This window comes from Poeciliopsis prolifica, unplaced genomic scaffold (assembly GCF_027474105.1).
Source record: "Poeciliopsis prolifica strain line A6 unplaced genomic scaffold, Auburn_PproV2 SCAFFOLD094, whole genome shotgun sequence".
Lineage (NCBI taxonomy): Eukaryota > Metazoa > Chordata > Actinopteri > Cyprinodontiformes > Poeciliidae > Poeciliopsis > Poeciliopsis prolifica.
This window is the reverse complement of record NW_026562469.1, coordinates 1,007,938-1,020,646: the sequence shown is the minus strand read 5'-3', so window position 1 is coordinate 1,020,646 and position 12,709 is coordinate 1,007,938. Positions and strand designations below refer to the sequence as shown.

The 12,709-nt window shown below is 40.2% G+C and overlaps 1 pseudogene; it reads right to left on the bottom strand.

Annotated features, from left to right (window-relative positions):
• Positions 1 to 225: 225 nt before the first annotated feature.
• Positions 226 to 6,965, bottom strand: LOC129353610 (NACHT, LRR and PYD domains-containing protein 12-like; annotated as a pseudogene).
• Between the last annotated feature and the right edge of the window lie 5,744 nt (positions 6,966 to 12,709).

Below are 12,709 nucleotides of genomic sequence, written 5' to 3'. Positions count from 1 at the left end.
AATGCAGAGCGTGTTTGGATTTCTGTGCATGTTTGTAGACTGTTTGTATCTACAATTCACAAGTAGTAAATACTGTGCTGGTTCCAGTATGTATCTTCTTATGTTTTAAATTTATGTTTTATATTTCAAGTCAGCTTGAAATATTTAAGATTATCATTATTTACCGGTGCTTTGTTTACAGTGTTATCCAGATGAAACTCTGATAAACGGTAACATCTTCAGAACACAGACAACATATCAGCATCACCACTTTTAATTTTATTCACCTTAAACCAAGAAGATTTACACAATCAAATATCTTTTATGGAGTCTATCTGTTTTTATAGAACCAAATCTCATTATTTCTCAAGGTAATTTACACTGAGGGGTTCTGGTCGGGTTCTGCTTAACGAACCTGGTGGAGCTCAGAGATAGAAATGATTGAACTCCAACATGTCAAAAACCCTTCCAGTCTTTTTTGATTTAAGAACATAATAAATCCATACAAGCAGTGCATAAAAACCTGGATAACAAATAAATCACACAAATTCAGACATAAGATAGCAGAGCACAACATTTAGAGAGTTTCCTGAAATAAACAAAAACTTTGCTTGAAACCATCAAAAACAACCAACATCAGTTTTTTTGCTAACTTTTGTTTTTATTACTGAGATAAACTGAAAAGGTATTGAACGTTATTTGAGAGACAATTGACTAATATTAATTTCAAACAATGTTTTAAAAATGATTAAATGAAGAAAACATTTTATTTTAACCAAACCCTCACCGAACAAGTTTAGTTTCATTAAAAAGAAAGAAAACGCCACATGACACCAGAACTGTTTTTTAGTTTGTTTTGGTGAATCAAAGGAATCAAATAGATCCTCGGTGTCTTATTTCAATCAGCTGGCTGAGCGCCTACGCCTCAGACAGAGACACGGAGGAGCCGTAGGACCTACCCAAACCCAAACCCGAAGGCCGGGTACACCGGCGCCGTGAACCTGGTCTGGAAGGTGTGAAGGTGGGACAATTCAGTAGAGGAAATGGCGTAGAAAGACACGATGCCAGCAGGGACGTCTACATAAACTCCTATACTGCGGGACATGAGGGACGCGTTGGGCACTGTGTAAACTGTTTCCTTCTTGTTGTGCCAGAAGGAGTACTGCCTGTCAGTGCAGACGAGACTCCAGCACTGGTCGTTCCAACCCAACCTGCAGTCGGCCGTTTGTCCTTTCCTGCTGATCTGTTTGTAGCTCACGGCTATGACCACAGGTCCCTCTCTGTTCACCTCCCAGTAGCTGCAGCCAGTCAGCGGGTTTCTGCACAGCACCTGCCAGCAGCAGAAGTCGAAGCGTTCTGGGTGATCAGGATACGGCTGCTCTTCCCTCACCACAGTCACCGTCTTGTTGTCGTCCGACAGCTGCAGGTTCCTGTGAGCCGTGTTTGGGTCAAATTCAATCTCACAAGCATCTAAAAAAAGCAGAAAAAACATTCATCATCATTATTGCTTTGTAAGTTCATGTAAACCATGTATAATATTTATCTTGTGATTCATCAAAAAGCCTCAAAGCAGCAGAGAGAAGATTTTCTTCCAATTAAACGAGTCAAATTAATGAGCCTAGTCAGCTTACACTTCTTCAAACCCGACTTCATCCTCTGTTCTCCACAGTTTTCCACTCTGCAGGAATGAACACAGTGAGATCAGTTTAACGGCTTTAATTCAAAAAGCAAAAACTGTAAAAGTAATACCAAACAAAGTTATTCTCAGTTTCATACTTGAGAGTTTCTAGTCTGCACATTTTATGCTTGACGCCGCTGGACAGCAGACTGACTCCTCTGTCTCCAGGATGGTTGTAGCTCAGGTCCAGCTCTCTCAGATGTGAGGGATTTACATTCAGGGCAGTGACCAGATAATGGCAGCCTTCCTCTGTAATCTGACAGCCAGAGATTCTAAAAACACACAAACAACACAGTTTCATTCGTAGCATGCTCTGTCTTCATTTTAAATACATTCAAGTGTAAAAGTGAAATAAATCCGGGTGCTGAGGCTGACCGGAGGGTCTCCAGGTGGCACTGCGGATCCTCCAGACCCCCAGACAGACTCTGCAATCCTGAATCCATCAGATCGTTGTTGCTCACGTCCAACTCTCTCAGGCTACACTGGGAGCTGATGATTGTCGCCAGAGTGTCACAACCTTTCCAGGTCAACTTGCAGCCACTCAGCCTGAGTATGAGAACCAGTCACATATATCATGAGAAAGCAACTTTACCTCTGAGGGAAAAAGGTTGAGACTTGGAGTTCAGGGTATTGTTAGAGGCAATGTAAGAAATAAAAAAATAGAATGGTCCAAGACCAGATAATTTCGGTCCCAATTCGAATCCCTGATAATCGGCAAAACCCAAAATTTCTGCCTTGTCTGTTTAATAAAACAGACGAGGCAGAAAGAGAGAAAGAAATGACACATCGAGTGTCTGCAAAGTGCCGGCCAATCACAACCCCCACCATCCAGGCTCAAACAGCTTGGAGTACATTCGGAAGATTTTCCTCAAAGACAAACTGCTAAATCAATGTCTTAGCCAGCAGAAACAAAAATGTCCAGAAAAATAATTATCCAGACAGATAATTAGGTGACTGGACACTGCATGCTGTGAAACGCCTGCAGATGGTCTTATCACAGATTCCACTGGTCAGCCATTGCAGTCTGCTGCCAATCAAATTGCTTGCATGTTGTACCCTGCTAGATCTGGCTGGATGGCTCCAGTGAACGGGGAGGAACCACACTGACTCTGCAAATGGAGATGAGTCTGGCCATGGTGGAGGGAAAGAGCTGGTCAAAGACCCGTCAGTGGACAAGGGGCTTGAGAGGACCACCAGTTATTGCTGTCGAACAAAATACTGTATTCATGAAATAACCAGTTCAGGTAGACAGCTTAATCCTAACCTGAGAGTTTCAAGCGAACAGTTTGTGCTCTCCAGTCCAACAGCCAGCTGCCCTACTCCTGCATCTCCCAGGTTGTTGTAGCTCAGGTCGAGCTCTTTCAGAATGGAGCTCTGTGAGCTGAGAACTGAAGACAGAACTTCGATACCTCTCTGTGACAGGTCACAAGCACTCAGACTGAAAAGGAAGCAAGACAGAAATATGGTACTTCAGTATTACATGTTGTTTTAAACAGTTGATTAAAGAAAATGTAGAGATTTGTCTCGTACCAAACCCTCTTTGCAGTTTTGACCACAGGAAGCAATCGCATAAAAGCCTCCTCTGAAGATGAGTATGTTTTCAGGTCAAACATGTCGATTTCTTTTTCTGACAATAAGATGAAGACCAAGGTAGACCACTGAGCATAGGACAGCTTATCCACAGTAAGACGTCCTGAACTCATGAACCTTTGGATCTCCTCCACGAGAGAATTGTCATTCAGTTCATTCAGACAGTAAAGCAGATTGATGCTCTGTTCTGTAGGCAGCTCGGCATCAAGCCTCTCCTTGATGTACTTGACTGCCTCCTGGATGACCTGGGTGTTGTTTTCCGTTTCTTTGACCAGACCTTTTAACAGACTCTGGCTGGACGGCAGCAAAAGACCCATTAGAAAGCGTAGAAACATGTCCAGGTCTCCTTTTGGACTTTGCAAGGCTTTGTCAACAGCAGAGTGGTAGGGATTTAATCTGCGTCTTCCTAGCATACCCATCCAACCTGACTGCACTTCTTCAAGCAGATTGATCTGTGAGGTCATGAAAGTGAGATGAACATACAGAGCAGCCAGGAACTCCTGAACGCTCAGATGGGTGAAGCAGAACGCCATGGCATGGCCTTGCTTGCCTTCTTTCTTAAAGATCTCAGGAAACATACCAGTGAAAACTGACACCGATTTAAGATTGATACCAGATGCTGTTAGGTCTGATTGATCGAATACAAGATTTCCTTTTTGCAAACTGCTCATAAGCCAGTTTTCCTAAAGTTATAATCTTTTCCTTGCATGATGGATTCCACTGTATCTTTGCCTCTGTCATGGCCTTCTGTCTGAACTGGACCAGCAAGAATTTGATGTAGAGCTCAGCAAGACTCTTTGGGAGTTCTTCTTCTTCTTTCTTCTTCTCTGTTCTTCAGCAGGTCTTCTAGTACTGTAGCAGTGATCCAACAGCACACTGGCATGTGGCACAAGGTCTTCAGGCTTTGGGATGTGTTGATGTAAGGTATGATTTTGCTGACCAGTTTGTCATCTCTACATTTCTCCCTGAAGTACTGCAGTTTCTGAGCATGACTGAATCCTGTAATTTCAGTCACCAGGTCAACATGTTTGGATGGAATCTGCCTGGCAGCTGTAGGACGTGTGGTGATCCAGATGTTTGCAGAAGGAAGCAGAGTTCCTTGAATGATGCTTGTCAGCAGGACGTCTACTGACGCAGGCTCTTTGGGGTCGGTGACTTTCTTGTTACCAATGAAGTCCAGTGGAAGTCGACTCTCATCCAGACCATCAAGGATGAAAATGAGCCGGAACTCCTTCGAGTTGGAGATATCTACCTCTGTGGTTTCAGGAAAAAACGCTTGAACAAGGTCAACCAACTTGAACTTTTTGTGTTTCACAGCATTCAGCTCTCTGAAGCTGAGTGGAAATGTAAAGTGAAAGTCTTGGTTGGCTTTGTCTTCAGCCCAGTTTTGTGTAAATTTCTGTGTTAGGACTGTTTTCCCAATGCCGGCCATTCCAGTTGTCATCACAGTTTTGATTGGTTTACCTGTTCCAGAGTGGCCTTTAAAAATGTCATCATATTTGATGGTATTTTCTCGTTTGGCTACTTTCCTGGATGCGGATTCAATCTGCCTGATCTCATGTTCTGTGCTGAATTCGTTGGTTTCTTTTACTGTCAATTTCATTTCTATAAAGATTTCCTCTTGAGCTTTTGATTTTTCATCCTTTTGGGGATTTTCCACTGAACCTTGCAGCTTTTTCAAAAGCCTGGACTTGAGATTTCTCTGGCAGTCAGCAAAGCCCTCTGAAGGAGACAATGACGTACAAAATAAATGAGATTATGTTTTGTTAAATGAGAACGCTACTAAAATAAACTTTAGCATCTATGTCAGTCCTAAACCACATCCAGTATTTACATTTTTGAATGTGGTGTGATGGATCTTTCATGACCAGAAGTGATTAATTGACATACCTGCCAGTGGTTCCCCGTTTTGGCCAGCCAGAACCTGAAAAAGGTCATTACGCTCAAGCTTCCTTAAAATCTTTTTGGTCACCTCCAGAGTACTTTCACAGTAGGTCTGTAGCATCTGATCCACTGTGTCAGTCCGGTCTGCTTTATCTATCCGACTCTTTGGGATGATTGGGAAGTTCCCCAAAACCTCTGACTTTTGCAAATACCATTTAAACTCTTTAAACTCTGGATCTCCAAGATCTTTGAGAGCTCGCAGAACCAGCTCCTCTGATGTTGAGACAGCGCTCTTCTGTTCCTGTGAGAGAGGATAAATGAGGTACAACTGATCAAAGACTCACAAAAAAGTCTTACTGTTGCAAAACATACTAATGGCAATGATTAAAGCTGCATTTCTAAACTTTTAAATGCTCCAGTAAGCACTGTTGGAGCCATATTTTGTCTACAGAACCTAATTTTAGGAAATCAAGTTCTTGAAATTAGAACCAATATCATCAGAATGATTGGTGTCTTACACTATTTTATACTGTATAAAATACTATACAGTATAATTAGTATAAAATACATGATAGCAGTATTCTATACTTCTATCATGTTCAAAATAAATAAACATAATTTCACCAAAAGTTTTGCCAGAGAAGTCAAAACAAAAACCAAAGTTGTAGAGTATCCCATGGAGAGAGCTTCAGAAACGAGTTTTTTCCATGAAAACAGAACCAATACACTGCACAAGATTTCACTGCTGAAGAAAACAGCATGTTAAAATTTGTTGCAGCTAAATATTTTTAGCAAGAAAGTGTAGTTTGGCATGTCACCTCAAAAACAAAAGTGAAGTAATAAAAAACTGAAGCAGTAAAAAACTTTACTGCTAACAATTTACTAGATTTCTGTTTTTTTCTGTAGGATTTCTGTACAACTCAAAACCCTGCAAAAGCAGAAATGTGGCTATTTGGTGAACAAACCTATTAGGTTGTTTGTGGGACAGATGCACCTGGAACATGCCAGGTTTGGGCCCTTTAACAACAATTATTGCATATCGATCTAATCTTTTTTTTTTTAACGTAAATTAATGTTCTAACTTAAATGTTTCAGCTTTAAAATGTGAACCAGATTTGAAGCATCTTAATGACTTTGTTGCAATGATAACTGTCATAAACAACTATCAGTTATGCATGAGTACATCTGTCATAAATGCAAAAGTGAATTTCATCCTTGTACGCCCAACTGACATAACAAGTGTCATGTCAAGTTGCTTGACTGCTTTTTTTATTTGAGTTCAGACATAACCGTTCTTGTGCTGTTCCAGAAACACGGCAGAGGAACAATAAGGCTCCAGCCTGATCATTTATCTAATGCAAAGCAAACAGACCTCAGATAATGATGCTTACAGGATCAAATGTTAGCTTTTTAGCTTGTAACAAAAAATTTAATGAGAAACGTCCCTCCTGTACATAGAGTTCCTTTTTACTCTGAACAAAAAAAGGCCCTTCTGAAATCATTTTTTAAGTTAAAAGCTTGTATTACCAGTGGCCTAATTGTCTCTGAAAAACCCAGATCCGTTTTGAGTTTATGTAATCTGTTAAGATTTTATAATTCTTCAGAAAGAAAGAAAACATCCTTCACCCAAAGAATAACAGGAGTTTCATCAACAAATGTCTTTTTTCCACAGTGAACTCTGACTGTGTCCTTATAAAACACAAATCTTTCCAAATATTTTCTGTAATCCTGTCATTTCTGTAGCTTAAAGTAGATCAGAGGTGTTAAATATGGATTAAATAATTTATCATGCCCAGGTGAGACGCTCTTACCTTCATCATGTCGGAGCTGCAGAACAAACAGTGACACCAAAAACCCGAGAGCTTCTGCTGCTGTTCACCTGTCACTACTGACTCATATATGATGACCTCATGGACGGCAGGGGCGGAGCTTCGGCAAATCTCATAAAATCTTTTTAAAAAGTTGATCAAACTAACTCATGTCAGAAACAGGACTGTGGAAGGTTTTATCTTCTTTACAGTGAAGTTATTTTATTGTGTTGAAACGGTGGAGGAACTTCCTGCCCCAATCAGCGGATCCAAAGAACCTCTAATGGGTCAGGGTTCTGATTTTATGTTAATGTTTCCATGTTTTCACCTTCTGAAACTGATCCTCTCTTTAATTCATTTGTCTGAACAGCTTTTGCCTAAAAGACATTTTCTTCTGCTTTCTGCAGAAGCTGGAATCAGAGCCAAATTTCTGTGGAACTTCTTTCATCTCAGAGCAGTTACAGATAATTCACCGACTGCTGGCAGAAAAACCTGATGAGAGGTTTTCATTTTCACTCTGCTTTTTTCTACGCTCAGAAACATTTCAACTGTCACATCATCTGCACTTTACCATAATTGGACCTGCTGCTTCTTCTTTGGTGTGGTTGAGTGCCTTTAGTTAATTTTAGTTGTATATATTATTATTGTGTGTTTGTTTATTTAATATTGTATTTTTTGACTTTTTGCACGGGAGTTGCAATAGAAATTTCGTTGAATCCTGTTCAATGACAATAAATGCTATTCTATTCTATTCTATTCTATTCTATTCTATTCTAACTGCAAACAATTAATCCTTTGAAGGTTAAAAACCTGATGAGGTTTCATTTTAACTCTGGTTCTTTTACTACAATCAGGAACTGCAAACAATTAATCCTTTGCTTGAAGGTAAATATTTAATTAGCAAACTAAATATTTTCTTCAAAACCAAATACTTAAATTTAACTTAAATATTTAGACTAAATATTTACTTATCTAGTTACTTAGATAAGTAACTAGTTCCGATCGACCGTTCATCCTACCCACCCTTCTTGGAGTCCTTACTGGGGGACAGGAAGTGCCGTCCTGGGGACTCCCTGGTTCTGGGGGATTCCAACGCTAACGTTGGTTGGACAGATCGGCCCCCTGATCTGAACTCCAGTGGCGTTCTGTGGTTGGTCATAACAAACACCAAGTTCAGGCATAAGGGTGTCCGTATGAGGACCAGGCTCTCAGTTCGATGAGAGCCTGGTCAAAATGGGTTTTCTCCGCAGGGTGGCTGGACTCTCCCTTAGCGATAGGGTGAGAAGCTCAGTCATTCAGAGCCGCTGCTCCTCCACATCGAGAGGAGCCAGTTGAGGCTCGGGCATCTGGTCAGGATGCCTCCTGGACGCCTCCCTGGTGAGGTGTTCAGGTACCACCGGGAGGAGGGGAGACCCAGGACACGCTGGAGGGACTACGTCTCCCGGCTGGCCTGGGAACGATTCCCCGGAGGAGCTGGAGGAAGCGGCTGGGAGAGGGAAGACTGGGCCTCCCTTCTGGAGCTGCTACCCCCACGACCCGACCCGGAAAACCGGATGGATGGATCAGTTAGTTAGTTAGTTAGTTAGTTAGTTAGTTAGTTAGTTAGTTAGTTAGTTAGTTAGTTAGTTAGTTAGTTAGTTAGTTAGTTCCCCATCTGGAAGTGGCACAGATCAGATTTTTGGGGGTGAGAATGTCGGTTTGCGTCGCGTTCGCCACAGTTTGAACTGAATCAGTGAAGCACAAAGTTTACCGGGAGCCAACGAAGGATTAATAGTTTGCGGTTGAAATGTTTCTCGTTGTGGTGGAATGTGGTGTTAGAATGAGAACAAGAGTGAAAATGAAAATCTGTCATTAAGTTTTTCCTGCCAACAGATGGTAAATGATCCGTAAATGGATGAGTGAAGTTCCACAGAAATCTGGCTCTGGTTCCAGTCTCTGCAGAAAGAAGGGACTGAAGTTTCCTTCTCCATGTTCAACACAAACTCAACGAAATAACTTCACTGGAAAAACAAAATAAAACCTGCAGAATCCTGTTTATGACGTGACTTATTTGATCAAACGCTGTAGAAACATTTTATGAGGCTTCCTGAAGCGCCGCTCCTCCCGTCGCCATGCTGAGGATGTATGAGTTAGTAATAATTTAGTTTGGGGCAAATGACCAAATATTTAGTTTAATATTTAATTAGAAAGCGAAACATTTAGCTTCACACTAAATATTAGCAAGCTGAATATTTGGTTTGAGGCTAATTTAGCTTTCTGATTAAATATTTAGATTGAAACTGTGACATTTACAAATTAATTAATAACTTGGTGAAAAATAAAAGCGCCTGTTTTTTTCTTTTGGACTAAATATCTCAAATTTTTGCTGTTAGTTTTTCGACTTTAATCGACTTTCCAGAACCTTCCCAGGTAAATGAAGAGCGAATAAATACTCAGATTTGAAAAGCTTGTTGTATAACAGCAGTATATTTATATTTCAGGAATAAAAGTACATTTCCATGGAAAGGAAAACACAGAGACACAAGCAGTAATTATTTTAGTGGTGGTTTAATGCTGACCGACGCGCCGCGCTGCCTGAAATCAGTCCGACTGATTCTGATCATCTGTTGGACTTCAGCCAATCTGGTCAAACGTTTGTTTATTTTCAGACAGTTCTGATGAACATTTACTGATTTTATTTGTTCCCAGGAAAAATCTGCTGGACTTCAGCAGAGATAGCGTCGCTGTTCTGTTTCGTTTCATTTAATGGTGGTAAACAATGAAGGCTTGCTCTGAAAATACCATGAAACAGATTTTAAAAGGCAAACAGCTGATAGACAGACAGCTAGCTACAGTTAGCCTCAACCGTCTTGAGTTACTTTGAATCTTAAGTTAATTTGACTTTTTCTATTTTCAGCTATTTAATCTTTTATGTCTTATGAATTTTCTTCTTGCAGCACTTTTCTGTCAGGTAAAAATTGGAGTCACCTGCTGACATTTTTATTGCTTTCTGTGACTGATACAGAACACTCTCACTGAAGCTGGTGGTGGCAGCATCATGCTGTGGGACAGGCAATGGATCTACTCCAGGATGATCCTGGAAGGAAACCTGTTAGAAGACCAGAGTCTGGGCTGGAAGTTCAGCTTCCAGCAGAAAAAACACCCAGAGAGTACAGCCAGTTGTATTATGGGATGGCCTAGTCCAAGTCTAGACATAAGCCAACTGAGATTCTGTGGGAAGACTTGATGTTCTCCATGCAGACTGGCTGAACTGGAGATGGAGGAAAGCCGTGGTTCTGCAGAGATCTGAAGCAGGGCCTAAATACAAATGCACTCCGCACTTCTCAGATCTTTATTTTGTTGGTTGGCTTGAGGTTCTGCACTGTGAAAAATTTCTGAAGAACTTTTGTAGATTTAAATAAGACAACATCAAACGGAAACAAACATTTTGTAACTGAAGACACGCAGCCTCTCTGCGTGTTTGTCAGACATGTGAAATTCTGCAGAAATGAGACCAGCGCGACGGTCGGACCGGTTCCGGCTCCTCAGGAATGAAGTCGGGAACCGTTTCCCGCTGATCCGGAATCACCAGCTTTAAGAAGGGAAACTCAGCAGAGCCTCGGGGTGTGACGGATAACAGAGCTGCTTCCTGATCCGGACCAGAACCGGCCAGGATCACAGTCAGAACCTGCAGCTCCTCCACACCGAGCTCCCAGCTCCCTCTAGTGGCCACTGGCGGTAAAACAACACGACAGGAAAACAATGAAACGTCATGACATTATATTTCTAATAAATCTTTCATATTGTAGAATATGCTGAATCCGTCAAATTAAATACATAAATATGAGTGACTAACATGATCAAATTTAATCAGAATGTCTTATTTTGTCACAAATTGAGCAATTTTGTTTTTCTTCCATTAAATAAATGTGTTTTGTCCATATTGTTAGAATTATGAGTCAAATAAAAGATGCAAAGTCAGAAAACTGAGACCCACAACATAACTGCAGTAACGTTTACAATATGTTACAAATTCATTTATGATTTATTAATTTATATTAGTCACTTTTACATATTTGTCTAATTTTTATGTTTTGTAACTCAGAAAACGTGAGTTTTTTTCCCTTTCAGTTATGTTTATATAATTTTTATTTATTTAAAAATAGATTTTATATTTCTAGATTTTTTTCTTATCTTATGTTTACATTTCATAAATCCATCCATTGTCTGGTCACCTTCTCCCTAACTGGGTCGGGAGGTTCTGGTTCCTCTCCAGCTGCGTTCCGGGCGAGAGGCGGGGTCACCCGGACGGGTCGCCCGGACGGGTCGCCCGGACGGGTCGCCCGGACGGGTCGCCAGGACGGGTCGCCCGGACGGGTCGCAGTAAATCTCATTTTTACTTTCCAAATCTTAAAAAACCCATTAAAAAGTAAATAACTGGAATAAAGTTATTTACTGCATAAATATTTTCTTAAAATGAAGAAACTGTCTTAATATGAAATTAACACCAGAAATGTTTATTAAATAATTAATTTGCAATAAAATTGCTGCAAAAATTTCAATAAAATTTTAAAAATCAATAATGCTTAATTAAATAAAAACAAAATTTAATTCGATGTGATTATTTGTGTCCTAATTGTTTCATCCACTGAAACGAAAACAAGTGAAACTCCTTGTTTACTTAATTGTTCAGATGATGTCACATGATGATGTCAGTGTGTGTGTGTGTGTGTGTGTGTGTGTGTGTGTGTGTGTGTGTGTGTGTACCAGTCTCTCTCAGCTCTTGTCAATCACCACATGACGTCATGTATCTGGAGCGTTTCCGGTGCAGGAGGGCGGGGCATGCGTGTTCTTTTGGGAGAGACGCACAGATCTGTAACGTCTTCGTTCAATAGCAAAAACCAACTTCCGCACACTGGATATGAGCCTTCAAAATAAGAGCACGATGCCAGCGTAAACATTTGTAAAAAAAAAAAACAAAAAAAAACGAGTTTTGACCAGTTTTATGATTAACATGTTTTTGTGTTTACTTTTTGGTATTTATAAAAACAAGTATTATTAAAAACCTTTTGTATATTTAAGATATATAAAAATGTAAACACTTTTTAATTTTTGTATGAACCTGTATGCCTCAATGTTGCTGCTACACCTGAAATAACCCCCAAGTGGCTGGAAATAAAAGATATTCTAAAACACAACAACTTTATAATGGTGATAATAATAATATTCATTATATAAAGGAACTTATTTAAACAATTGAATTGCTCATCACTGTTGTGACAGACTGGCTACGTGTCCAGGTGACCCGCCACTCGCCTGAAACGTTTGCAGCAGCTCCTCCCAACCCCACTGCGGACAAGAGTAAGAAAATGGATGGATGGATGGAAAGTTACTACCAAGCTTTATTGTTTTCATTTTATTTATAATGAAATATATTTTTTGTTTCATTCACTCTATGACAAGTGTAAATATTTCATGTAACGCCTAAAAGAAATAATGAAGCAGAAAAACGTATTAACTTATAATATCTGCTCCCTATACTCATAAAAATAAAATTAACTTTTCAAACTCGGAAGATTATTACAAATTTCAAACAAACAAAAAAAATGCACTGCAAAATATCAACTTATTCAACGCTGCTGAATAAACTTATTTTATTTTGAAGCTCCTTTGACCGGAAATGAGACTCATCACTTTCAACTTGTTCTGGATGATCCGACCTGGATTCAGCCATATTCCCACTGATCAGCCACACCGGCAGGCGCCTCAAACTGACCAAAAACCGCCTGGA